This window comes from Narcine bancroftii, chromosome 1 (genome assembly GCF_036971445.1).
Source record: "Narcine bancroftii isolate sNarBan1 chromosome 1, sNarBan1.hap1, whole genome shotgun sequence".
In the NCBI taxonomy this organism is placed as follows: Eukaryota; Metazoa; Chordata; class Chondrichthyes; order Torpediniformes; family Narcinidae; genus Narcine; species Narcine bancroftii.
In genome coordinates, this window is record NC_091469.1 from 402683605 (window position 1) to 402710355 (window position 26751).

The window sequence follows — 26751 nt, forward strand, 5'->3', positions numbered from 1 at the left end:
GGACGTCTACACACAGGGCTGGGCCCACTGTTGCGACGTGAGTAGAACGCATGCTTTTAATTCGACCTCCCCACCCAGTCAGTGGCCTCACCGCTGCCACACTACCCAACACATCACCGAAGTATTGCTTCTGTGGGGTGGAGAAACACACCCGATCCGTGTGCCTTGTGAGGAAGGCCCGGTATTAGAAGTGCAAAAAGAATGGCCATTTCGCGGAAGTCTGCCAGTTAAAAATGGCAGCCGCAAAGCGCAGTGCCTGGTGTGAAACTCAACAGTCTTCCCCAGATTCAATCTGCTCAACCTCAGAACTCTCATCCAATGAGAGCGAGGAATCGATCGTGCAGCTACACTTGAAATCACAACGCAAGCACCACACGCGGAAGGCACCACCCTCGCAATGCTCCACCTTTGCCATTGTGATGCTATTCTTCAGCACGCAGCTACCACAGGCCTCTACGTCAGCCCCTCTGCCCAATGGATCCTCTGCACCGGCAGGCCCCAACAGACCGCTTGCACCACACGTGCCACTGCCCCCACAGCTCACCGCTGACTTACCGGCACCACGGCCCTCCATGTTGGCCCCCTCCAACCAAGTCTCTGCATCGGCCAACTCCGATGGCCTACCCACTCCGATGATGTTACCGTACAAGCATAGCGCGCAATAGGCCGAGGCACCACGACGCTCCGCCCTGCTCCAGTGATGCGAGGCTCCATTGGATGGCCCTCCCAGCAACGTGTGACGTCATCAAGCCAGCCTCTAGAGACACCAACACAGGCAGCTCTGCTGGAGACACCAATACAGGAAGCTCTGCATCGTTATCTGCATCAGGTCATTGAATCAAAGCCAGAAACCATCAAGGTGAACAATCAATACGCTAACTGTCTTTTTGATTCAGGTTCAACGGAGAGCTTCATTCAGCCAGACCTGGTGCAACGATGTGTGCTTGCAGTCTACCTGACTGACCAGAAAATTTTACTGGCCACAAGAGCCCACTCAATAGGCATCAAGGGGAATTGTGTGGTGACCTTGAAAGTTCAGGGCATCAAATTTATGGATTTTAAGTTGCTAGTCCTGTCTCATCTGTGTGCTCCTGTATTGTTGGGGTTGGATTGTCAATGCCATTTTAAATTGGTGTCACTGCATTACTGGGGTCCCCACTACATGCTGTCTGTCTGCCACCTCCACTTCACCCCAGATACCTCCTGCCAGCGACAACCCACACCAGTCCCTGCGCCCCAAATCAGGCGCTCCACTTGTAGTCTTTCCACTCTCCGAGTCGATTCTCCAGCACTCTTCGCCAACCTCACTCCTGGCTGGAACCCGATTGCCACCAAAAGCCGGCAGTACAGCTTCGGGGACAGGAAGTTCAGCAGCACAGACTGCTGGATGAAGGCATTATTGAGCCCAGTGCAAGCCCCTGGAGGACGCAGGTAGTAGTCGTGAGGAATGGGGAAAAGCTGCGGATGGTGGTTGACTACAGCCAAATGGTCAACCACTTCATGCTCTTGGATGATTACCCTCTTCCGCGAATCACGGACGTGGTGAATCAGATCACCCAATATCACCGTGTGTTTTCCACCATCCGGAGGACTGCCCCTTCATGGCCTTTGAAGTGAACAGGCATTTGTACCAATTTCTCAGGGTCCCCTTCGGTATCAAAAATGATGTCGTGGTCTTCCAACAGGAAATGGACTGGATAGTAGACCAGAACGGCCTAACAGTTACATTTCCTTATCTGGACAATGTCACTATCTATGGCCATGACCCGCAAGACCATGACGCCAACCTTGAGAAATTCTTCCAAACCGCGAAATGGCTGAACCTAACCTATAATTTCGAGAAGTGTGTCTTCCGGACCACTCGCCTCGCAATTCTAGGTTGTGTGGTGGAAAATGGGGTGGTAAGGCCAGGTCTTGATCACATGCACCCTCTCATGGACTTTTCACCACCCCAAACCAAGAAGGCACTCAAATGCTGCCTGGGTTTTTTTTCCTATTATTCCCAATGGGTCCCACAGTACACGTACAAGGCATGACGACTCATTAAGTCCACCTCCTTCCCCTTGTCAGCAAAAGCCAGAGTGGCCTGCAAGTCAGACATCGCCGCGGTCACTCTGCATGCCGTAGATGAATCTATACCCTTCCAGGTAGAGAGCGATGCTTCCAACTTTGCATTGGCAGCCACTTTAAACCAGGGCGGCAGGCATGTCGCCTTCTTTTCCAGGACCCTCCAGGTCCCAGAAAGCCGCCACATCTCTGTTGAGAAGGAGGCCGAGGCCATTGTGGAGGCCATACATCATTGGAGAGAGTACTTCGCTGGCAGATGCTTTACACTGCTGACCGACCAATACGCGGTCTCATTCATGTTTAGCAACAACCAGAGGGGTGAGATTAAAAAAATGACAAAATTGCCAGGTGAAGAATCAAGCTGTCTACCTTTAACTATGACACCCTGTACTGGCTTGGCAAACTCAATGACCCGCCCGATGCCCTTTCCCGTGGAACATGCGCCAGCGTACAACTGGACAGGCTGTATGAGGAGCTGTGTCACCCGAGAGTCACCAGGTTCGCACACTTTGTTAAGGCCCGCAACCTGCCCTATACAGTCGAGGAGATCCGCTCCATGACCTGAGCCTGCCCCGTTTGCGCTGAGTGCAAGCCCAATTTCTTCCAGCCTGAGAAGTCCCATGTCATAAAACCCACCCGGCCCTTTGAACGTTTCAGAGTGGACTTCAAGGGCGCCTACATTCGACAAACCGTAACGCCTATGGTGGTTGATGAGTACTCCCGCTTCCCATTTGTTATCCCCTGCCCGGACATGACCGCCTCCACAATCATAATTTTCTGGTTCCCCAGTTATATCCACAGTGACCGGGGGTCCTCGTTTATGAGTGCTGAGCTGAGGCAGTATTTTCTGGAGTGTGGTATTGCTTTGAGCAGGACTACTAGCTGCAACCCTTGCGGTAATGAGCAGGTCGAAAGGGAGAATGCCACCATCTGGAAAGCGATCACGCTTTCCCTCCAGTCTAAAGACCTCCCCACCATTCTCTGGTAGGACATACTCCCAAATGCCCTATACTCCATCAGGTCTCTGTTATGTTCTGGCACCAACGGTACCCCGTACGAACACATGTTCTCGTTCCCACGGAAGTCAGAATCAGGGATGACCTCACTGGCTTGACTGACGTTTCCTGGACCTGTCCTGCTGAGACGTCATGTCCGATACTCAAAAAAAAGACCCCCTAGTTGACCGGGTAACGCTGCTACACGCGAACCCGCACTATGCTTATATTGAGTAACCGGATGGGCGGGAGGACACGGTCTCAGTAAGGGACCTGGCCCAAGCCGGATCTAACATTGTAACGTTCGTTCCTCAACCTTCCTCCAACCCTCTCCCAGGTAACATGCCGGGACAGGGGGACCAGCAGCAATACGTGGATGATGATGGCAGTAGACTGGACCAGCGTATAGACAATGACGACTGCGGACTATGGGAACCTGCACCAACACTCAGAGACTCCAATGACGATCATGCACCACCCCCGCCAACTACTCCGATTCTGGCACTGCGGACTATGGGAACCTGCACCAACACTCAGAGACTCCAATGACGATCATGCACCACCCCCGCCAACTACTCCGATTCTGGCACCACTGCAATCATGTCAGACGATCAGGCCACCTGACCGTTACAGCCCGTAACCCCTGCATACTATCCTCCTCATGTCTTGGAGTCCAAAGAAATAATGTATCATTGCTGTTTCCCTCCATACATACTACAGACTATTAAGAACCCAGAAAAACCACCACTCTATAACCCCCCCCCCGGCTATTTTTCTTTAGCCACCCCACGGTCAGTTCTTAAAGAAGGGGTGAATGTGATAGTATAGGATCCTATCACCACTGTATATATTTGCATTCGGTAATAATAACTGGCTGAGAGCCATAGCCACACCTACTGGCCAGGTCATAAAGGGCTGCACCTAACCAGATCCAGGTCAGTCTGGACTGGTTAACCTTGATGTACTGTGCTCCAGTCTTTTGGTAATAAAAGCTTTGGTTTGAGTCAACAAGTCTGAGTCATTTGATGTGCTACAGGCTCCAAATCTCCAAATCCAATTTTTGAAAGATTTTATCAGTATCTGAGCCTGGACATGATCGACATTATGTTCCATTTGCACCTCCTTTTGAAGTCCTTTCCAAAATAGTTCCATTGTCTCTGCAGAATCATTGGTGACACAAAGCTCTTGCATTTTAAGTGAGATGTCTTTTGTGAAGTGTTGCTCTGTTTGTGAAGTGTAACTTCACCCCCACAATTTACCTCTTTTAAAGACCTAACCATTCTAGCATATCCCGTAACATTCTACCAGTAGGTCCCACAAGGTGTCAGGGTGTTTTGTGGTTTATAAAATTTCATGAGGGTCTAATAAAGTCAGGTCCAAAAAGAAAGACAGAAAAAAATAGTTTGACAGCTGATTTATCTGGGCTGTCTCACCCAGTCGTTTGGTAAAACTGCCAAAACAGAGTAAATGTTCCTAACATTTGGAAACATTAGTAAAATTGTGGCTGATTCGATTTGTCTCTTCAACCCTGCATTCCTATTTATCCAAGGTAGATTTTCACCGTTGTTTAACGTCTTTCTCTGCCTTAATATTCCAAGACTGCTTCCACTGGTCTTTTATAGAAGAAAATTCTTAAAACTCAAGGTTGTTTTTAATGTCATGTTATACATTAAAAAATAACATACGTTAACTTTTGTCTGATAGAAAGCATCTGAGAGAAAATACTTTCCCTCAGCATTTCCCTTATTTTTAATCAGTAACAGACACCCCCACCTCCCAGTTCTTGTGGAATTCCACAGTGTAACTTTTTCTCACATACTTTTTAAAATCTTTCCACACCCATGTAGCCCATTTATCTTCCTCCATAACCTCTTAAAAGATCACAGGTGCATGGTTCCATCCCATGCCCATCAGAAACCATTAAAAAAGCTTGGGGCCTTCCATATTCACTGAGTACTTTTAAAAAAGCCAATGGACCTTTTGGCTTTTTAAAAAGCATCAATACTTTCTGTATATTACTGTTTTAGATCCAAGTTAACCATGTGTTGGAGTGGTTTAGTTTTCGAGTGGAAGAAAGAAGAATATGAAAAAAAATGAGGCAGGAATCTTGTGGAATTATAAATAATTGCAAATCCAGTGATAATTGTAATTCAAGATGTTACAGTTTTCAGTTTGTGTGACTGTTTACAACAGTATTTTCTATGACCATTATGGTCATAATGATAAAAATACAATTTTAATATTATTTTAAATTTATTTAAATGTTTTGAGTCAAAAATAAATTCCTGGTTGTATGAAATTACATTTTCATTACAAATTATCTTTATTTTTCTTATCCCTAATTATGGTTTTCTGGGAATAATTATGATAGAAGTAATCTTCTGAAAGTTTAGATAATTGTAACCAGGGTGAATTGATGTTGCAGAGATTGTGCTCGTTATCAGGCTCCAAAGTCTGGAAAATAAAAATCCCGAAGATGGCATTAAAATTAAGGAAGGTGTCAGTAGATGCAAAACCACAAGAAGATGCAACAACAGTGAGGGATGCTTATTGAAACAGACTGCAAAGATCTTTTGCCGTAGTAAAATGAACGAACAAACAATTTTGCACTTGCCTTGGAAGGTCAGCAAAATTAATAGCTTTTCCACAGCTTATCCCAACTCTTCAAAATGATATAATTGCCAAAAAAAGATCTTTGTAAAAATACAATCAGAGATTAAGGTAGTTGCCAGTGATATTCCTCAATCTGTAGTTTAGAACAATGCTTACTGAAAATTGCTTTCATTTAGCTAATCCAAAATTGAATTTGAATGTAGTGAGAAAATAAAATTACTGAACTAACCAAGGAATAAATTCCCAATGTGGCTGCAATAAGTTCAGAATATAAATGTTGTTAGTTCAAAGTCCAGTTGTTTCTGGAACTATTTGTGTTTTTTAATGAAGAATATAGGTTTTCCAAAACCAAAATGTCACATTTAATTTAATACATGCACTGGCCAGTTTCCATTTTTTACTGGTGCTGGGAAACAGTAAACCGCTGGGTCAATGGCTACGTTTAAACTTGGAAGATCTTGGTTGGAAAAAATGCAAATCTTACTGTGACTATACCTAGTGTGTGCATCCAACAATGAGCTCCAAATTTATTTTAATGGTGCTTTGATCCATTGTCAGCCATTGAACTGGGGGAAAAAAAGACAGTGATTTAGTATGGTCAAACTTGCCAGATATATCTAAATGTTACTGATTTTTGAATCTTATGAAATTTGTTGGAACATTGGGTGTTGTATAATTCCAGACTCTCTGCTGGCTGAAATATCCTCATGCAAAAAAAAAATTCTGCAGCACAAAAATGAATGATTATTTTGGTAATATTAGTTGAGAAATAAATGTTGATTTAGATGGTTGGAAAATGCTTCAATGATCTTCAAAATGATGACACATTGCCCTTTATACTTATCTACAGGGGAATTTTTTAAAATCAAATTTTATTTTAAATTTAAACCTATAGCACCATAGCAGGCCCTTCCTGTCCCTGAGCCCTTGCTGCCAAAATACCCCAATTAACCTACAACTCATGTATGTTTTTGAAAGGTGGGAGGAAACCAGACCGTTCAGATGAAACTCTTGCAGTCATGGGGAGAATGTACAAGCTCCTTACAAACAGCACCAGGTTCAAACCTGGATTGCTAGTGCTGTAATCTTTTCTTTGTCTTGGCTTCACGGACGAAGATTTATGGAGGGGTATGTCCACGTCTGCTGCAGGCTCGTTGGTGACTGACAAGTCCGATGTGGGACAGGCAGGCACGGTTGCAGCGGTTGCAAGGGAAAATTGGTTGGTTGGGGTTGGGTGTTGGGATTTTCCTCCTTTGCCTTTTGTCAGTGAGGTGGGCTCTGCGGTCTTCTTCAAAGGAGGTTGCAGCCGCCGAACTGTGAGGCGCCAAGATGCACGGTTGGAGGTGATATCAGCCCACTGGCAGTGGTCAATGTGGCAGGCACCAAGAGATTTCTTTAAGCAGTCCTTTTACCTCTTCTTTGGTGCACCTCTGTCTCGGTGGCCAGTGGAGAGCTCGCCATAGAACACGATCTTGGGAAGGCGATGGTCCTCCATTCTGGAGACGTGACCCACCCAGCGCAGTTGGGTCTTCAGCAGTAATACCACTACATTAACCCCCATGCTACCCCTCTGCTACCGAAACACCCTTATGCTAACTGTGCTGCCCCAATCTGGTGAATTTGGATTAACACCTCATTCGATCTTATCTATCTGTTATTACACTCCCGCTGGATGATTTTGTGATCACCATGTTACGCAAGTTGTTTTTCTGAAATACAATGATGAAGAAATAGTAAAACATATTTCTACTGCAATCCCATTTGGGATATTTTCACTGAAGTAGATGGATGATCTTAGTGATAGTAACAGCCAACGTGATCTGTCATCTTTCAAAAAGTTTTAGCCTGCTAATATTTTTGTTTTACCTAAAATGTATTTTTTTAAAATTCCAATAAAACTTGTATAATTTTAATTTTTGAGCTATTCTTTATCAAAATTGAGGTTTAATTTTCACTGAGCTTGCTTAATAATTTGAAATGTATGAAATGATATCTTGTACAATTTAATTCATTAGCTTCTTGTGAAAATAAAAGTTTTCTGCTGGATAATGCTTTAATGGATCCAATGCAATAAAATTGAATTTAAATATCAGTTGAACACTTGGCACTGTGGGGTACAGTATGTGCAGATAGCTTTTATTTAGAGCATGCTTCCTGCATCTTTCTTGTAAGCTTTAATTTGTAACTCATTTACATGCTTTGCTCTTCATTATTGTTAACATGTAGCAATGCAATCAACAAACGTGACTGACTCTCTATTGCACAATTATGTCCACTGTTTTGCAATATTTTTATCATTGTAGATGGCCTTTAAAACTACTGATATTAAAGCCACATTTTTTTCTAATCAAAGTAGACTTCCATCAGAATGGAGACTTAGTAAAATGAAACAATTGTGGCGGCGCACATCCTCCTGGCAAACCGGCCCCGCTTGTATTGCCACGTGGCGGGGCAGCCATGGGGAAATGGCGTCGTCAGAGGTTTCTCTCTGACTCCAGCATCCCTTCCAGCGCACACCCTGGGCAGCGATTATGATGTCATAATGCACCAGGTGACTGAGCTCATGCTGCCCTTAAAGGGGCATGCTGAATCTGAATAAAAACAGTCATTAACGATCCTCAACGTGGTGGCTGTGTTTCTTCCACTGCTCACACCTACATACAATATTCTTGTTCTATGGCTAGTTTTAATTGTACAGTTTATTTATTGTCCTGTTGACCACAAAAGTGCGCTATTTTAAGACATACGTAAGTTACCGTCATGATAAACTGGCTCTAACATTCTAAACCAGTTTTTATTACAGATTTTTATTAGCAATGTGTGGCAGTTAGATATGGGGGGTGGAGTGGAGGTGTCAGGGCTGGTGTTCATCATAAGGAATCAAAAGGAGTAGTTCAGAGAGTTGGCATAAGCCAGTGGAAGTTGAGGTGTGGATTTTCTTCCACTGGACTCTGAGTAGGAATTAGGTGTTGGCCAAAGGTAAATTCTATGGTAATGGAACAAAATTGGTGAAGGGAAAGAACCCTGGAATGGTAATCGGTACGATTGTACCGAGTTGAGGGAGTGGGTGGTTGTTGGCTGACATTAGGTGGGACTGGTGAGGAGTAGCAACAGGTGTCTCAGCAATGGTAGTTGGAGCATGAAGGCAGGGCCATGACTGGCAGTAGGTAACTTGACACTTTTGTCCCCCCCTCCCTCCACATAGCTCAATGCAATTTTTCCCCCACAATATTGTTAAAGTGGACTTATTCCCATGTTAACTTGCCAATTGTATTTGTCATTCCTGATGAAAGCACAGATAACAAAATCAAAATTAATTATTTGGCAGGGTGGATGCTGAATTTAAGTATGACAAGAGTTCATATTTAACTTGATAGTTCTTCCAAGTGTAAATGTATTGTTAGAAGGAAAATTTATGTACACTGTCTCCCTTTAAAGGCTGCTACTTTTAAAATGGAGCACTTGTGTTATTGTAGACAGTTGATTTCTTCATTGTGGCTGACACAATAAAAGAGGTTTTGTGGTGAAGGGTGTTGAGGTAAAGGGATAGAAATAATTAAAATGTCAGGAATTAATCAAAATGAATAATCGGTATATAAACTGTTTTGCATAAACTAAATATTTGTTCATATTTGGTGTATTTATTACAATGAATTTTGCACAAAGGTTGACTTTCTATGTGGGCAAAATCTTTATTGAACTAAAATTCAGAAATAATTTTGGTGAAACAAAAGACTTGAGTTTCTGGAATCTGGAGCAAAATAACCTATGGTATGAGCAGCATCAGTGGGAGAAAAAGAATTGTCAAATTTTTGGATTGAAATCCAAAATATTGACCATTCTTTTTCCCACTAATGGTGCTAGACCCATTGAGTTCCTCTATTGATTGTTTTATGTTATTAAGTTTTTTTTTGTTGCCATTTTTTATTGGCCTTGCAATTCTCATGCTTTTTTTGTGGAAAATGTTGCTATATTTTCCTGGGAGCTGGAAAATAGTCAGAACTGAAATTATTTTGGCTCAATATTAGGAATTGTAATCGATCAATTCAAAAAGAGTATGGTGTTTTCAGAAAGAGTTAGGGCCAAATAAAAATTAGGTTGTCATTGAACAATAATAATTTTGCATATGTATAATAATTCTAATGTAACGGCATCTCTTATGTTTGAGAATGGAAAATTGAGGGTGAATAAAGTTGGAGAACTGAAAGCATATCATAAAGAATAGTATGGGAAAAATGGGTTTATGGCTCTCTGGCATCATTGGTGGACGAAAAAAAAGCCATTTAAAATTAAGTACTTGAGTACAGAAATGGAAAAAAAAATACACAAGAAGGAAATCAGGCTTTAAAATAAAAAGGCATGAGGTAGCTCTGGCAGTCAGGCTGACAGAAAATCCCAAGGGATTTTACAGGTGTTAAGAGTGAAAGGAAAGCGAGGGTGGTCTTGAAGATCAGAGCGGCTATCCATGCATGCAGTGAAAGAGATTGGTGTGATCTTAAATGGATTTTTGTACCTGTATTTACTTGAGCGATGAACATGGAATCTATAGAAGTAAGGCAAAACAGCAGTGATGTCATGGAACCTGTACAGATCACAGAGGAGGAGGGGTTGGTTCTCTTGAGGCAAAGGAGGATGGCTAACTTGTCAGGGCCAGACAAGATGCTCCCCATGATCTTAAGGGAGGCTAGTGCAGAAATTGTGGGGTCAGAGTGGATAAAATATCCTTGGCCTCAGTTGAAGTGCAGAAGGTTGGAGGATAGCAAATGTCATTCCTTTCTTTAAGTGCCTTAAGAATAATCTAAGAAATTGTAGGCCTGTGAACCTGCCATTAGTCATGTCAAATCATTGGAATAATAGTCTGTGTGGGCTAGATGGGCTAAAGAGCCTGTTTATGTGCTGTAGTGTTCCATGATTCAATGAGTAGAACTTTTTGCCAGGATCCAATAGCCTACATTTGAGGATTTAAAAGAGGTAACTGGAGAGATGGTGAAGTTATTGGCAGAAGTTCTGGTCGGACACCCACTGAGTGTAAAACAATGGAAGTGATGCCTGTGTTAAAGGGAGGGAGACAAAACTCTGTTGTCATTAGCTTAAGATCTGTTGTTGGCGCGATGCAAAAGTCCTTTAGTAAATCTTCTTGTAATCATAACCAGTCAATATGTTTTTTTTAATCAAAGGGAAGACGAGTTTGACAAATTTACTGGAGTTCTTTCAGGATATAATGGGCAGTTGATGAAAGAATCTGTAGATTTAGTTTGCTTTGATTTCCTGTAGGTGAATGAACAAGATAAATTTTGTGGTATTTTGGAAATGTGCTACCATAAATTGTATTTTCATTATCACATAGAAAATATTGTGTCAGAATAAATGGATACTTTCAGTACAGGAAAGATGTAAATGCTGAACACCCCCCCCCCCCCTCCCCTAGGGATATTCCACGTCAAGCAATTGTTTATCATTTATATTAATGATTTGGATGAGAAAACTGTGTGTGTGGTATCCAAGTTTCAGTCAGGGAAATCAAAAGGCAATCTCTAAATAGAGTCTGAAAAAAAACGAGTAGTGGATGGGGGGTTTTGGGTGTTTCTGTGCTTGAAACAGTTATCCAAATATTAAAACACTCCCAGGAGAAAGTGGAGGACCATCAGCAATGCAATTTTTTTCAAATAAGACATTAAAGTCAGTCCTGAGATGGACATAAAACAATGGCGTGGCATCTATTGAGAAAACAAAGTTCAAATTCATTATCTACAACCAGTCCAAACAGTGTTTCTGGATACCTCAGTGTACGCATATACACACCTGATACACAACACATAATAATCACATATGCACATTAAGTAAAAAAAAATAATTTGTATAAATATTTTGGAATATTTTACTCGAGTACTGGATTCCATTCATCTGTCTCACAGTCTGCAGGAAGAAGCAATTTTCTAGCCTGGAAGCCCTGTTTTGATGCTCCTGAACCTCCTTCCTGGTGGTAGAGGGTCAAAGGAGGATGGAAAAGGTCCTCCATAATTCTTTTGAGTCCTATTTAAGCAACTCGCCTGATATATGTCATGAAATCAATCTCTGCACTCAATTTTGTTAAACTTCCACAGTCTTGTGATGTTTAAATTATTTGTTATTTTACATGTATTAATATATTTGTGTTGGTGTAAAAAGCTATTTAATATGCTAAAAATTAATTAATAGGTGCTTGGTATGTATGATCTTTTCTGCTAAAAGCAGGATACTGCAAATGCTAGAAATGGCACTTTAAAAGAATGTATTGGGAGAGGTCAGCAGGGCAGGTAATATCTGCACATTGACTCAATGACCATTTCATTGTTGAATAAAGTGTGTTTTAAGGTGGGGGGGGGTGAGTGTGAAGAAAACAAAAAGGAAAGTCTGTGATAGGATGGCGACCAGGAAATAATACTGGTTATGTTGGTGTCATGGAGGTGTTTACAGCAGATGTCAATGAGCCAAAGAGGAAGAAGATGTGTAGGATTTACTTTTGAAGAAGGTCGACACTGGACATAGGAACATAAGAGGAATTGGCCACCTGGCCTGTCAGATCTGCTCTTCAATCAAAAACACCATGGTTGATTTGGTGCAGGACTCAACACCACCCCCACCTTCCCACTTTCTCCATAATTCCCCTGCTCAACAAAGATTTAACAATCTCTGTCTTAAAGATAGTTAATGATGGGCAAACTCTACTACTTGGGCAGAGAATTCCACAGATTCATTACTCTGGGAGAAAAGGTTCCATCTTAAGTCTACTTCCATGAATCTATATGACTGGTTATTTTAAAAATGCCTGGAAAACCCCTCAGTATACTCTGGCTTCCAGCTATCCCAAGCTGTCAATGTTGGAATTGGCTTACAAGGGCCAAGAAGGTTCTGAACTTAGTTCAATTGTCCAAGTTTATTTTGTATGATTTACATTTAGACCTTAGAGCTATAGCAAATCCAAGGTATTCTGCCAATTCAAAATAATTTTTCAAGAGGGAGAAAAGATCAAATGGAGCTTGTATTCAGACATCATCTAGTTTTATCTTGGACAGAGGTAAGTGTTCATGGGGTTAAATTTTCCTTTTCTTCGCTAAACATTCCCAAGCCCAATGGCAGACCTGTGCATTTTCCCATAAAATAATCTATAACTAAACTGGCACAATCACATTGTTACTGTGTCCAATAAGGGAGAGGGTGGGTTTGGTTTTGGACTGTCTGTGTGCTTGTTTATGCAGTGTCTCACACTGGGTGGGTGGGGGAGGGCAAGGGAACCAGAAATAATACCCAAGTGTCAACATGCCAATTACCAGTTGTGGCTTGGTCAGAAATAAGTTGCCATGTGATGTTGTCTCATTGATGGCTTTGAATAAAGGTTTATTTTATTCACCAGTATGCAATTAAAATTCTCATAGAAGGTGAAGAACTGTGTAAAAGAGTGGATATTTGTAAAGGTTTTCAATGTTTTCAGAGGGCTTCTTAACCTACAGGGAGAGCAGTTTGAGTGGTTTACAAGCTGTATGAAACAGTTGATGCTTTAAATTGCCTTATTGTTACTCAAGGGTATGCTATAATTTTGAAACGTTTTATTAGATTGTTATTTATTACTGAATAATTATTTAATGGGAAGAAAATAAAGTGTACATTGAACATAAAATATACAAGAGTACAGTGCTAGAACAGGCCATTTGGCCAGCAGTGTCTGTGCCAAACATGAGGTAATCTTATCTACCCACATAGTCTTTTTCGCTCTTTTCCTGCTTGCTCATCTGCCTAGTTAAATGATCATAAACATTCCTGTGTGTGTGTGTGTGTGTGTGTGTGTGTGTGTGTGTGTGTGTGTGTGTGTGTGAGCTTGCCTCGTAAATCTCTTTTCAAACTTTCTCTTCCTCTTCTTTAAATATTCTGTCCATCTACCCTATCGATGCCTCTCATAATTTCATATCCTTCGATCGAGTCATCCCTCAGTCTCTGATACTCCAGAGAAAACAATCTAAACTTGTCTAATCTCTCCTTGTAGCTAATACTCTATAATCCAGGCATTGTTATTTTTATCTTTTCAAGTTCAATAAACGGGCAGAAGACTTTTATAAATACATTGCCTTGACTCAAATAATTTGTTTATAACCATTTAACAAGCATCTGCTCGTGCATATTTTCTACTGCCAGTGTAATGATAGGTGGACATGACAATTTTGTCTGTCTTTTTTCCCCCGATTGACCTGTCCTTTTCTGTGGACTCTTTATGATTGTTGGTTCCATGGGTCATGGTCTAGGCCCAGTAAATTTTACTAATTTACTGATGATGATAGGCCCCCACATTACTGGGAGAAAAAAAGACATGGCTAAGTCCATTCTTAATACAGGTATTTATATTACCTAACCAAACAAAATTCACCAAAATACATTTAGAAGCAATTTTTTGATGCTGTACAATTTTAATTGTTGCTATTTCAGATAACTTGGCTCACTGATCAGAACATTTTGTGTTGTAAAACTGTTCAAAAATGTCTTGGAAAGGTCAAGTTTAGTTGTGTTTTGATAGAATAGACATTATTTAGTAAAGGCTCGTACAGGAATGAAGACTTTTTAATGAATTGTATTTTGGTGAAGTTTGCAGTGTGTTTTTCTATTAATATTTTAGTGTTAGATTTCAGATTTATTGTCAGGGAACATGTATGCCATCACATACAACTCTGAGATTTTTCCTGCGAGCCAGTCAGAATTACCACTTGTTGATAGTGCAAAGAAAAAAAAATAACTGGACTCGATGTACACATGTAAACAACTGTGCAATACAGAAAGAAGAGAGAGAAAAAAAAATAAAGTGCAAAAGTAGGAGACCTTAAACAGCCCCCTGGTTGAGTTTGTTGTTGACAAGTCTGATGGTAGACGTTAGCAGCTGCGCCTGAACCTGGTGGTGCGAGTACCTCTTTCGTGATGGTAGCAGTGAGAACAGAATGTGAGCTTGGTGGTTTGGATCCTTGATGATTGCTGCTGCTCTCCAGTGGCAGTGTTCCACATAGATGTTCTCGATGTCCTAGGCTGTGACCAGTACCTTTTGCAGGGCTTTACGCTTAGGAGTATTGGTGACCCCTTTAGCAGACCATGATGCAGTCAGCACACTTTCCACGACACATCTGTAGAGATATGCCAGGGTTCTAATGTTATAGCAAACCTCTGTAAGCTCCTGAGGAAGTAGAAGTGCTGACATGCTTTCTTCATGATGCCATTTAGTACGTTGGGTCCAGAAAAATCCTCCGAGATAGTGACACCCAAGAACTTAAATTTGCTCACCCACTCCACCTCTGGTTTCTCCCAATGATTACTAGATTGTATACATCTGAGGAGAAGTTCTTCTCAACCCTCACTGATTGTCGTCTCTAAGTGAGGAAATCAAAGATCCAATTACACAGTGGGGAGTTGAGTCTCAGGTCTTGGAGTTGGCTAATCATTTTTGAGGGGATGATGGTGTTAAATGCCAAACTGTAGTCGATATGCATCTTTGCTTGTTTACTTTTGATTTTTTGATGAAAAGTTGATGGTTAGTGCTGTAATTGGTGTAGATGTGTGATTTTCACTCAGTCATCATAAATTGTGTGTAAATGCTGAACTGTCTCTGAAACTGGTACAGTGCAATTTAAATGGAGTCTGCAAACATGCTTCATTTGTCAAATTCCTTCTCTGCCCTATGATTAATAACAATAATGCACATTTGAAGCTTCCCTCCACTGAGTACTTAGAGGCCAGCATTTGTTTGTTTTTGTCCCTTGTGAATATTGATTTGAAAGGGCACAAAGCAGATTTCCTTGTGACAAAAATAGTTCATTTAATTTTGGTTGCCAGTAATTGCAATCACATTTTTCTTCAGTACTGACTTGAGAGCAAATGTGTACAATGTTGCAGTTTAAACTTGTATTTCCTTTTCTTTATCTTCATTAACCATGAGAAACATTGTGGCATTAAATTTCCCAATCTCTTGCAATGCTAGCAGACCTCAGAAGTCTGAATAGGGTTTTAATTTGTAAGCATTTGTCCCTTTCAGAAAGGATTACTGTTTTGCAAGAAATATATGTATATATTTTGATGTGCCTGTCTGATTTTATTTTTAAAATATGGGAGTATTTTATTCATTAAGATTTTCCCCTAAATATGTTTGTGTTAATACCTTAATTAAGTTTGAATTTTAAAACAAATCCATTTTGAGCTGCAAAATTTTCAGACTTTGCAAGAATCATTTAAACAAACAATTAGCTGATGGGTTTAGCTCCTTGTGTATGAGTGTTTTTTTTAAATATAAATTTTAAGTTGCCAGTATTTTATTGGACAGTATCATTATTTCATTGGATAAGACAGAATAACTCCCACGATTTTCTTTCCCAAATCAAGATGATACTTTATCAATGAGAAAATACTATTGACCAATTACTACAAAAACATATTTAATTTCCAAATGATTGTTTGATTTTATTAGTCACTGTCAAATATTAGAAATTGTGAAGAATTCCAAATTGTTAAATGAGATTATTTATAAAATAGAAAGTGTAAATAAATTGAAATCACTGCAGGAAATAAATTGAATCACAGTATTAGTTTATAGTCATATAAACTATATAAACCTGTTGACCTTGAGGAATGTCTGAGCGCTTTGTCATTGTCAAGAGACTGTTTGAAAATCTCAAGAAAGGAACTGATAAAGAGTTTCTGTTTTGCTAACAGGACCAACAAACTTTTGGATTTTGATTTCTTTCAGATTCTGGTTTGACCGATAAATTCAGGTGATCTGATTCTCCCATCTGGGAAGCTTTGGTCTATTGATAGATGAAGGCTCAATACAGAGAAAAAACAATGTTTTTTTCTTGTGCAATTTTTTTTGAATGCTGCTGGAATTGATGATTGATTTTGTAAATTTAAACTGCATCCTTTATGCTGTTATTTTCTAATGCTAGAATTTAAAATAATTGCAGAAATCAAAATACACAAGTTTGCTACAAACAATAATTAACATTAGGGATTGGCATCCATGGAGAATGATCAGATATTATTCTTGCTTTATAATCAATATTCAAAACTCAGCACTATCTCACTCCATATTATAGGTCATGGCTAAGCCACAAAAACACATGCAACTGCCAGTAACCAACTTAACACCCTCCCCCCCCCCCCCCCCCCCACCCCGCCGGCGGCCTCTGCAGGGGAAAAAGCAACTTGATGTAATCAACCTATCAATTCCATTTAACATTCTTCATCCATCAAAGAAAAAAACTTAAAAACAGTATATTAAATTCATTGCAACAAATCAGTGCTTCTGTTACTTGGACTTTAGATAAACTGAACATATTCTTCAGCTTGAACAAAATTTGTAAAAAAAAAACAAAAACATTCTGTTAACCTGGTACAAAAAGTAGCAGAATAACACAACACAAATCTGTAATCTTTATCATACAAACATTTCTTAACTGGATTAAATTCTTTAACCAAGTTTTACTCAAATCTGAATAAAAGAAAATTTTATCCTCTTCCTAGTCCATATCCTTTAGACCTTTTCATCACCAAACCCAGAAGCCTCTCTCAATCCTGGTAATTCATGAATCAAACCAGGATAGATCGCGGTCTCTGGCTCAGACCTGGCTTTGGTCTTAAAGCTCTATGGGGACTTTCAATTAAAATCTTGTCTTCAAAATGCTCCTTTCGGTATCCATTCTTGAAAAAAGTGAATCACATCTTCTCCTTCTTTACCTTTGGATAATCCCACTATTTTATCATTATTTCTTCTGCTATAATTTTCCAAGAGAGCAACTTTCTCCAACAAATTTTCATTCATCGAGATTAAACGCCATCAAATCTTCAGACCTATTAGATCCATCGTCAATACGTTGCATATCCTCTCAAACGTCTTGAACCTTATTTTCCAACATCCATTCTGTGTGAGACGTTATTCATCACCTTCAATGCATTATCCACTTTAACTGTCAAATCTGTTTTATCTTGCTTCAATTCTTCAGACAACAATTTAAAATTACTTCCCAGTCAAATAAACTTTAATTTGAAGTTCATCAATTTTAGATTCAATCTTACATATTTTTTTCTCAAAAAGTCTTTTTCTTCCCTCTGGTCTGCTCCTCTTTTGAACTTAAGGTATCTTCTTCACTTTCATACACTTCTGAAACTTCTTCACTGGGCTTGTGTCTCCTTCATGCTCTGAAGTTGACATGCTGGACTGTCCCTTTAAGGAACTTTGAATTTTTTTCACAACATTTTCTACTGCACATGCCCAACTTCTCATGCATGCTTGATTTTACTCCGGCTCCACCTTTATGGCTCGACGCAAAGAAGGCTCTGGAGGAAGGTCCCTCTCCTGGGTTCTCTCTGGCAGATCCAGAAAGTACCTCAGAGGCCTGTTTCAATGATAAGGTAGGCCTAGTTTCTTTTTTTCTCTTCTGACTTCTTAGTAGGAGTGGCCATATTTTTTTTTCTTTGGTGACATCTTAAAAATTTAATTAGATGCTTTTTGTTAACTTTAAAATAATTTTATTTTCAAAAAAAAACTTTTCTAAAGAGATACATTTTTTACTAATCCCATGGGTGTCGCAAGGTTGTGTGTTGTCCATCAAAGCATCATGTGACGTTCCCCTGGAAACAAATTTATTGAAACTTTGCAGATGGGGCACTCCGCTGGCTGAATTTTGCTCCCATCTTCACTGTTGCTTTGGAGAACCTTTAGTTTTACAATTTTAAACTTTTATTTAAATTTTTTAATTTTTTAAAAAATGTATATATTTTTTATTTCCTCAATGTTTTTGCTGGTTATTTGAGTTTCCAGTTGAGTGAGTACTGGATAATGGCTATTGTATTGGTTCTGCCTGCTATTTCTGAGGAAACCTCTTCAATCAGAACTGATTACTGGTTGAAGAACAAAATGCCCTTGAGGAATTCTTGAGCTACTTCATCTATTTCCATTTTTGACTGCCTCTTAAGTAGTGGGGTAACAACTTGCTAGAACATGCTATCCAACAAAATACTCACTCTCATGAAAGGCTGTGATGACATTAGCTGTTGTGCAGGTTCAAAACCTAGAGTTTGAGCTCCTCCATATGGAATTTCATGAAGATGATGGTATTGATTTGAGGTACTCCCCTTGCATGTAATAATTCAATTAACTCAATGAATAGAAAAAAAGAATACACTAATTTACCATAACTACTGAATTACTTGATGCTTTGTTTACAAGGTCTGTGTTTCCTATGCTGCTTTGACTTGCCTTGATTCCACTACCCATTCTCCTGGATTCTGCATGGGATAGGCTGATTGTTTAGTCTTTCTTTCATCCTTGTTTCAAAGTAAACAATGAAAGACTGTTGCCTCTTTCTTCAATTTGACAGTTTCTCATCTTGGCAACATCCTCATAAATCCTCTCATTCTTGCCAGTGTAATCACATTTTTTCCCCTACACTATAAGCTATAGTACAATTCTACAATAAATATAAAAGAGTAAGTAGTACGATTAATATAATGCAAGTACAAGCAGTTGTCTGTTGCGTTGTATGTCTCAGTTAATAAAGGAAGCAACCCAAAATGTGTTTTAATCATCATATCAACTGTGGACATACAATGCTTCTGGGGTTTTCTACATTTATCAATATCCTTTTGTTGTTTGATATTTCTTTGTTGATCTCACCAAATGCAAAACACTATATTTGCCAATTTGCAGATGATGATGTGTCTTTCCCCATCAACCACATGACAAATGAAATTACCATCTGCAAACTACTGAATTATGGTTCATACATGTGACCAAGGCATTAATATTATAAAGAAAAAAGGACCAAGTACAAAAGGATTTTGAAGTGTAATGGTTATCAATGTAGATCATAATCTCTGGGTGGTCACCCTCACTCACTTTTTCTGCACCCACTCTGTGATATCATCAAATCGGCTCATCTTTCAGTAAGAGCAGTGCATTTATAGATGATGTATATTCCACCTATAGCGTGCTGGTGTGGCATACAATCAAAAGTGCCAACAAAATAAGATTGTACTGGGCGGAATTGAGCTTCTTTATTGTTGTTGCAGTTGTAACCAAACAGGTGGTCATACCAGCAATACCAATATCTTGTGAAGAATATTAAAACATTTGTTTAGTTGTAAAATTCATGGCTTAGTGACCAATGTGAAATACACTATTCCTTTTGCCCCAGCTGCTCAAACAGGTCTAGCAAAACTGGGTTCGCGTCCATTCCTATTTTAGCATATAATTGCATCAGAATTGATAATCACCATCACTTACTTGACCTGTTAAACATGCTGTATTTAGCATCAATGCTTACTAGGGTCCATGGAACAAAATATAGGTTAAAATTTGTGCTTGGGCAATTTGCACATGGGTTTGTAATGCTAAAATGAGAACTGCACATTTTCTGAAGAAGCTGCTTGGGAGATCGCACCTGCCGAGTCATTGCCGTACTGATGCTGGGAAATGAACAGGATTTAAAAGACCGCGCCCCGGCAGCTGTAATACAGAAGCAGAAAAGGTGAATAGGGGGAGCACGGGATATAGCATTCTTCAATGTGTCCAGGGCTCTATCCACATAAACAGGTAAATGATTCTCTGTACTACGAGTGGCTCCATGTCACTCCATGGTGGGGGTTGATTCAGCGTTTGCAGAATGCAGCCCATCATTGATTTTTTTTTAATGGATCCGATCATAAACGGAAACTACAATGAAATCATTCGCAAAAGATGCCTTCGAGACGGAAGTGTCGTGTGCAAGACATTGTGGCAATTCAGACCCTCTAATTGCCATCTCATTCCTGAACCTTGAATGATGGGCTTCTATTTTTTTTTCTGTGTGTGAGTTAAGAATGAAACTCCTTTTTAGCTTGCAGTGGAGGATGCATTTGCTACTTGACCCATGATGTAATTAGCTGTGCGACTGGTGCCAGGCAAACATCACTCATGTTACAGAAGTTCCTAAACCAATTCAACAATGGGTAATTATTCTTGGTGTGATCTGAACATGTGCAAAATGATGACTATTTGTGATTTGACACCAGTTTTTGTGAACATGTTCAAATTCCAGGCAAATCAGTACCAATGTTTCAGTACCAGTCCACTTCTAATCCTTCTAATGATCTGTGCCAGTGAATTGAGCTTTCCTTCTATTGGATTTTTGCATGTTTAGATTGAGGTGCAAAGAATAATATCTAATATACGTTTTTTTACATAAAGAACATGGTAATGAATTAAGTAATGGTAAAATTGCATGGAAGAGCTGCAACATTCACTGTCTCATGCCCTTTTACTTTCAATTGTTAAAATGCGTTCAGTATTCTATCTAGTTTGCTTAATTGCCTGAGGGAATGCTATCAAGTTATTTTCTGTGGAAGAACAGACGTTACATGACATGTCGATCAGTTCTCTTGGGTTTTTCTCTTCTTCTTTGCTTATTGTTACCTTTGGTTCTTGAGTCAGTAATTGACTTAACTGGAGTGATTAATATGGCGTGTATGAGAGGTAGAAAGTTGAAACAAGTGGCCATTTCAGTTCAGCCCTCCATCTGGAGACCAGCTACAGGATGGATTGAAATCTGGAACTTATCATTCAGACTACAACCCATAAAGACTGCTCCAGTATCCCACTCAAAGGAGAGGTGCCTTGTAGCACCCTTCGAATCCCCGTGGAGGTGGACCGACTGGTGCTATAATGCCTCCGTCATCAATACACAGCAGAGCAATGGCCGTCTTCCCTACCCATAATCCCCCACACAGCTGAAACTGCTCTATGGTTCCCAGAACTGGAGAGCATGGGGGATTATGGGTAGGGAAGGTGGCCATTGCTCTGCTGTGTTTTGAGCCACAGAGAGCGGCCCCGAAGGCCAAAGCAACCTGGTGTGGCTGTCCCAACCTGCACCAGCCGGTCCCCACTTCCCCGCTGCCCCGACTGCCCCTGCTGACAGCTCCCCGTCGCCCCTGACTTGGAGGGAGGGGGGTGAGAGGGGAGATGGGTTGCGGGCTGATGGCATCATCAGCCGGCCCCCAAACAGTCGCCTAACGCAGCTGCCAATTCAGATTGATGGGCGGAGGATTGCTCTGCAGAGATTATCCCTCTCTTAGAGGGGTTGGATTAAGTGGCTCGGAGACCGCCTCTGCACATTCAGAGAGGTAGGTCATTACGCGTTTTGACGGAGGTTCTCTGCCTTTACATTCTGGCTTTTGGTCTATCTGAAATGGCCTTAAGTTTAAAATTGAGATTGGAATGGTAGTCAAAGTCCAAGATATCCAAAAAGCTTGGGAAGAGAAAATGAAGCATCAGCAAAGCAAATGAGGGAGAGAAAACATCCATGCTGAGAGAAGCAGAATTAAATTTTTAGATCACAAATGGGGAAAAAGGTAGAATTAATTGGGAGAGGTCAGGAGTAATTAGATTACAAAGGGATTCCTGTAATCATGAAGCACAGTCCATGCTGACTCTGTAGCCATATTACAATCAGTTCCATTTTGATTGGTTTTCTCCATAACCTTGCAAATTGTTCTCTCTTGCACCCATCAATAAAACAAATCAAAGTGAGTGGTAATGCAGCAAGTAAATAAATAAATGTTTGGCATTCTTAGCATAGCGGTTCATGGAAAAACTATTACAAACAGCAGTGACTCTGGTTTGAATCTGGTCATGTCTGTAAGGAGTTGTATGTTCTCCCTGTGTCTCTGTGGGTTTCATCCACGTGCTCCCGTTTTCTCCCACCATCCAAAAAATTTTTGGGGTTTGTAGGTTAATTGGTTCATTTGGGTGGTTCAGGCTCATGGGCTGAAAAAGCCTTTTACCATGATGTATCTCAAAAAAAATTAAGCAAGAGTTTAAAGAATCATTATTGTTAAATCCAGAAAGACGTGAAGTGCCTAATCAAAAGAAAATCACAGTTAGCTTCAACGTCATTGGGAAAGTGCAGAGGACACGAGAGTGGGATAGGAAATTAAAGTAATAGCACAGACCTATGTTTTCTTACCTGGAAAGAGCATTTGGGTTCACATTTGTGGGAAAGGAATGCATGAAATGCCTGAGTCAAATCAAGTTACTGACAGTGAAGGGAACCTGGGTGCAGACAAACATTTGGTTCCTTTGGAATTCTGAACTTTGTAATGTTATGCTGGGTGAGTGAAATATGATGGAGGATGATCTATTGTATGTGCAGGCTAGTGGCTGGGATAATGAGGACAAAGGAACATGGGAATTTGGGTGGGAATGGAAATTGTGCAAGTAGAAGTGCAAGTTGAAATGTGTTCAGGAAAATTTTCTAAATCAATATATAAAGTTACAAATGCAAGAGAGTGCAATACTGGATCTCCTTTTAGGAAACTAGGCAGGATGGGTGACAAAAGTATTGATAGGGGAATGATCATAATGCCATTAGTTTCAAGTTATTTCTGGAGAAGGATAGGTCTTGGCCTTAGGTTGAGGTTCTAAAGTGGAGAAAGGCTAATTTTGAGGAACTGAGAAAGCATATAGAATGCATCAATTTGGATAATTGTATTTTGACAAGGATGTAGAGGTAAGAGGAAAACCTTCAAAGGTGAAATTTTAAAAGTACAGAATTTGTATGTTGCTGTCAGGATTAAAAGCAAGGTTAACAGGCATAGAGAACCTTAGTTTTTAAGGGACATTGTGGATCTGGTTCAGAAGAAGAGAGGTGTATTGCAGGTATAGGCAACATGGAGCAAATTAGGTACTTGAGGAGTATAAAAAATGCAAGGAAAACCTCAAGAAAGAAATCAGAAAGGCAAAAAGAAGTCATGAGGTTACTTTGGCAGACAATGTGAAGGAAATTTGTAAGGTTTTCTACAGGTATATTAAGAGCAAAAGGATAATAAAGGACAAAATTGGTCCCCTTGAAGATCAGAGTAGTTGGCTTTGTATTGGAGCCAAAAGAGATGGGGGAGATCTTAAATGTTTTTTTTTCCATCAGTATTCACTCAGGAAACAGGGATAGTGTCGTGGGAAGTTAGGAAAGCAAGGAGTGAAGTCATGGAACTTGTATAGATTAAAGAGGAGGAAGTGCTTGCTGTCTTGAAAGAAAATGAGGGTGGATAAATCTTCAGGGCCTGTCAAGATATTCCCTTAGACCTTAAGGGAGGTTAGTGTAGAAATTGCAAGGTCTCTGTCTGAAATATTTTAAAATGTGCTTAGACACGGGTGTGGTGCTGGAGGATTGGAGGGTAGCTCACATAGTTCCGTTGTTTAAAAATGGCTCCAAAAGTATCCCTGGAAATTATGGGCCAGTGAGCCTGATGTCAGTAGTAGGTAAATTATTCTAAGAGATCGGATATACAATTACTTGGATAGCCAGAAGCAGATTAGGGATAGTCAACATGGTTTTGTGCATGATAGGTCATGTTTAACCAATCTTATAGATTTTTGTTTGAGGAGGTTACTAGGAAGTTGGCAAAGGTAAGGATGTAGATGTTGTCTACATGGACTTCAGTAAGGCCTTTGACAAGGTCCTACATGAGAGGTTAGTCAAGAAATTCCATAGGCTGGGTATTCATAGTGAAGTAGTGAACTGGATTTGTCAATGGCTGGCAAGAGAAACCAGAACAGTGGTGGAGAATTGCTTTTTAGACTGGAGGCCTGTGACTAGTGGTGTGCCTCAGGAATTAGTGCTGGGACCATTGTTGTTTGTCATCTATATCAATGATCTGGATGATAATCTGGTGAATTGGATTAACAAGTTTGCAGATGAGACTAAATTTGGAGGTGTTGTCAACGAAGAAGGTTTTCAAAGCTTGTAGAGGGATCTGGACCATCTGGAAAAATGGGCTGAAAAGTGGCAGATGAAATTTAATGCAGACATGTGTGAGGTGTTGCATTTTGGAAGGACAAACCTAGAAAGGATGTACATGGAAATTGTAGGTTATTGAGGAGTGTGGCAGATGAGAGAGATCTGGGAATAAAAATATTTAATTCCCTGAAAGTGGCATCACAGGTGGATAGGGTTGTAAAGAGAGCTTTTGGCATAATGGCCTTCATAAATCAAAGTATTGAGTATAAGAGGTGAGATGTTATGATAAAGTTGTATCAGACATTGTTGAGGCCAAATTTAGAGCAAGTCTTGTGTGCAAGTTTTGGTCACCTAACTACAGGAAAGAAGTCAATAAGATAGAGTGCAGAGAAGATTTACTAGGATGTTGCCTGGACTTCAGGAACTGAGTTCCAAGAAACAGTTAAACAGGTTAGGACTTTATCTCCTAACTTAACCCTGTTTTAATTCTGAAAGCACGTGTATGTAATGTGTTAATGTTCAGGAAAGTTCTTTGATTCACAGTCCAATCTCATTTCTCACTCCTCCAAATTTACTGGTCGGTATCAGGCAATTCTTATACTGTGAAGAAAATTTAACTCTAGTTCTTAAAGGTAATTGGTTACCTCTCAGGAAGGTTCTTGTGGTTTCAGAGAGAGATTTGTTGCTTGTTGGACACACACAAGCTAATTCCCTCCAATCAGCCACTTCAGTGTCTTGCTGAAGAAACTTGCCCCATCAAGGGTTTTCAAAATTATAACCTCTTCTTCCAGGTCACCACAGAGTTCCTCTTGTTTCCCTTGTTTCAGGAGAAACACCCGAGCCAGCCATTTCCTCTTGTAAGGACTACAAGTGTTTTTCAACAGGCTGAACTCAGAACTCATAACCTGTCTTCAAAATGGGGTTTTCCACAAGCTTCCAAAAGCCACTGCAGAGGTCAGTTCCCTTTCTCTTTCAGAGAAGAATCCTGTTTGGTTTTTTTCCCACTTCTCTCTTTCTCTCTCTCTCTGCTTGCAAAATCAGAACCTCTTGCAGGGCGAACCCAATCCTTGAAAGATCTTAGCACTTTGAGCCTAGGCTTCGATCAATTTGTACCTGCTTCTTGAAGTTCCTTTCAAAGCAATTGATTGTCTTTGCAAAGGCATTGGTGCCTCAATGTCTAACTTTCAGCAAAATTCTTGCATTTTAAATGAGATGTCTTTTGTGAAATGATAATGTGTGTTTATGAAGTGACCTACACTAAACTCCTACAATCTATCTCTTTTAAAAACCCATTAAAATTTAACATAATATAACTCATAACAAGTGAAAGGGGAAAAGTTTGGGGGAACTTCTTCGAACAGAGAGTGGTGGGAATGAGCTGCTAGCTGAGGTGGTTAATGCAGGCTCAATTTTAACATTTAAGCAGAGTTTGGACAGATACGTGGATGGGAGGGGTATGGAGGGCTATGGACAGTGCAGGTTTGGCACAGAATAGAAGGGCCAAATGTGGGCCTGTTTCTGTGCTGAAATATGCTACGGTTCTGAGAGTGAGATTGAGGAGAGGATTAATTTCCACCTGGCCATTACCTATAGTGTTATAGCTGGTGGTCCTGCTGGTGGCTATGCCTCTGGTCAGGAAGTACTGACGCAGCTCCTCACTCATGAACGAGGTCCCCCGGTCACTAAGAATGTAGTTGGGGTATCCGAACAGAGTGAAGATACTGCTCACGGCCTTGATGACTGTGGCTGAGGTCATATTCGGGCAGGGAATTGCAAAGGGAAACTTGGAAAAATTCATCCACCACCGTCAGGAAGTAGGCGTTCCTATTTGTGGTAGGGAGGGTGCCCTTGAAATCAACACTGTCATTTGAAAGGGCGGGTGGTCTTGATGAGGTATGTCTTTTCTTGGCGGGAGAACTGAGGCTTACACTCGGCACAGATTTGGTAACGTTTGGTCATGGACCGGACATCCTCGACGGAGTAGGGGAGGTTCCTTGACCTAATAAAGTAATAGAACCTTGTGCAGGACCTGGAGACGGTCAAGATGCACACTGGCGCATGTTCCTCAGGATAGGGCATCCGCGGGATCATTGAGCTTACCTGGCCGGTACAAGATGTCATCGTTGTAGGTGGATAGCTCAATCCTCCACTTTAGAATCTTGTCATTTTTGACTTTACCCGTTGTTTGGCACTGATCATGAAGGCCAGTGCCCTCTGATCAGTTAACAGGGTAAATCTTTTACTGGCCAGGTAGTGCCGCCAGTGGCGCTCTGCCACAACGATCGCTTGCGCCTCCTTCTCGA

General features: G+C 40.5%; 1 protein-coding gene across 3 annotated transcripts in view; it reads left to right on the forward strand.

Moving 5' to 3' along the window:
* LOC138751489 (aryl hydrocarbon receptor-like) overlaps window positions 1-26751 on the forward strand; it is a 238356-nt gene that overhangs the window by 78311 nt on the left and 133294 nt on the right. Inside the window, exon 1 of one of the 3 annotated variants that reach the window (XM_069913794.1) lies at window positions 8318-8422. The exons of the other annotated variants lie outside the window; for them this stretch is intronic. The gene's annotated coding sequence lies outside the window, so the exon portion shown is untranslated. Of the gene's footprint in view, window positions 1-8317; window positions 8423-26751 lie in introns of those variants that run through there. 3 annotated transcript variants of the gene reach the window in all.